Source organism: Microtus oregoni, unplaced genomic scaffold (assembly GCF_018167655.1).
Source record: "Microtus oregoni isolate MIOR12 unplaced genomic scaffold, Mior012 000013F_ref0000133, whole genome shotgun sequence".
Classification (NCBI taxonomy): domain Eukaryota; kingdom Metazoa; phylum Chordata; class Mammalia; order Rodentia; family Cricetidae; genus Microtus; species Microtus oregoni.
The window spans coordinates 30,635,003-30,637,778 of NW_024543072.1; positions in this window are offsets into that span (position 1 = coordinate 30,635,003).

The window sequence follows — 2,776 nt, forward strand, 5'->3', positions numbered from 1 at the left end:
TATACCCACTAGGAGGTGTCGTGATGTATAGGTTATTTTTGTTTTGTTTTCTTTTCAGTGGCAAAGACCATTGGAGGCATGGCCAGAGGTGCCAAGAGGCTCGTTCCCCTATCTGCTGACTCATGACCAACATAAGTCATTCTTTAAAAACACCATCTTTATTCTGCCCAACACTCAGCTATTTTTTTAAACTCTTACCTCACCTCTAGATTACACATTTCTAAAGGTCAGGAACAAGGTCTAAACCATTTTTGAAGCCCTCATCCATAGAGTTTCTTATGTATATTCTTCATGAATTTACTCAGCAAACACCAGCTTGACACATACTAGGCCAGGACTTGTACTGATACTTGAGATGCTATGGCAAATATGATAGACAGCCTCTGCTTCGCTGCTGTGCTTTCTAATGAAACAAACAAATGAACAAATGATTGACATTAGGATGGAAGCAAGACATAGTAACTAAGAGTCACAGCTCATGTTTCTTGAGTGTTCCAGAAACCACCAAAGACTCCCATACTTCATTTACATCAGCAAATTAAATTCTCACTGACTCCATGACCTGGTCTAATATGTTCCATTTTCCCCATCTTACAGATGGGGGAATTAAGAAGCAGAAGGATTTTGGTAATTTACAGATGTCTCAATGCTAGCCGTATCAAGGCTGACTCTAAACAAAGGCAAATCAAACTGTTATGTTTTCCAGCCTCTGGAAAGCATGAAGGGACCCATTAGGGTGGGGGGTGGGGGCAGTGAAAGCCTTTTCTGCAGAGACATTTGAACAAACACCACAGACAGGCTGCAGTGGCATGAAAGTCCCTTGGTATACACAGATGATGTGGTACACACAGATGTGGTACACACACCTTATCTGAGGCCCTACTGTCTGACCCATGAAGGAAGTTACCGAATGAAAAGATCTGTCAAAAAAGAGCTTCAGGGAGCTGGAGAGGTGGCTTAGCAGTTAACAACACTGGCTGTTTTCCAGAGGACCTGGATTCAATTCCCAGCACCCACACGGCAGCTCACAGCTGTCTGTAACTCCAGTTCCAGCACATCTGATACCTTCACACACATAAAATAAAGTTGAATAAATTATGGGGGAAAGGGAGCTTCAAATAACAGACCTAGAGATCAAACTTTTTAGCCCAGGCTTTCGCACACCATTCTTCCTGGTGTCTGTGTTTCCCTCCCTATGAAAAGTAATTGCTAACAAACATACATCTCATGGGCCCCAGGACGCAGTGAAGATTTTCTCATCAAATCAGCCCCTTTCATGATCAGCCCCTGTCAGACCTCGGTTTGCTGTTATGAAGTCTGTCCTCCCAGCATGACATGGCCATTGTCATCTTGAAATAGATACAGCTGTGATCACTCACACAGACCTTCACAAGATCGTACCCAGTAACATCATCCCCTTGTGGAAGTAAGGGAGAGGATGCAGTCCCCACAGCACCCCAAGATGGATGATCAGCTATATTACCAAGAGTGAGTGTGGTATGCTGAGATAGCAGGGGTCTCTTCTTCAGTGGCCGAGCTGCTGCTAAGTTACTGGTAAGTTAGCCCTTACCTGTGCTCCTTCTAAGTCACCCCAATGGAGTCATTGGTTCACCAACGTATGCTTAGGTGCATTTTCTTTGTTCTGTTGTTGTCCTGACCATCTGGGGTGCATAGAAACAGAGTCCCCAGGAAAGGCCAAGCAACAGTTGCTCCAACAGACTACACATGGGCTGTGTTTGGGAGTATTGTTTCCCTTGGAAAAGCGCCACGGTGGGTACCAGCACTACAGCGAGGAAGGTACAGCAGGAATGGGCCACTTAGCCCAGATCTAAAAGAATTACAAACTTTGGGATCAGATACACCTGGGTTAAATCTCACCTTCCAGAGCAATTCCATTCTCCACCCAGAACAAGAGAAAGCAGCGTAGAATCTGTATGAGCCAGCTTCCTCATCAAAAAAGTGAGGTAAACGGAAGTTCATTTGCTACACTGTGCTTAGAATGAAGTCAGCAGATACGTTCACAATGCAAAGAAAGCGGTGATAGATACAGAAAGCAGAGGAATGAGTGATGTTCCTTTCTCTGGCCCCTGCCATCTGAGGGTCCGCGAGCCTCTGCATCTGAAGGAAAACAAACACAAATGACCACAAAGGCCACCAAGGAGAGAAGCAGAGCAAAGGTGAGGTTCTCCACTGTCTTTTATATCTCTGATAAAACACGTGGGCACCCAAGTCATTTGTGTCTCCATTTCAGGATTTCAAACAATAACTAAAACGCTCTGCAGGTTCTTCTCCTCTGCTATGGGGTAGCAGCAGGTGTCAACAATTACACATTACCTTATCTGCCTCACACAACAACCAAGTAAGAGAAGCCAAATCATTCTCTTTGCAGGTAGGAATATTATTTAGGTTAACTGTACACTTGGTGCAAATGAGAAATAAGTCTTGACTGTGTTGAGCCAATGGAACAGCCATGGCTGCTTCTGCTATCACATGGCCTGCGTTACCCTGGCCGCTGTATTGCGATTTTTCAAATAAGGAGACTAAGACCTAGTCTGAGATGCTTCTTATCTGAATCCAAAGCCTATGCTTCCTCACCCTTACTATCATATGAACTTGATTCCCATTGCTCTGACAAACTACTTAAGACACCCCACCGACTTCAGGGAACGCTTTACTGTGGCTCAGAGTCTCAGCTGTCTCCACTTACAGTCATTTGACTATATGGCCCTGTGGCAACTCAGTACCTCACTGTGGGGACATATAACAGAAGAGGCCT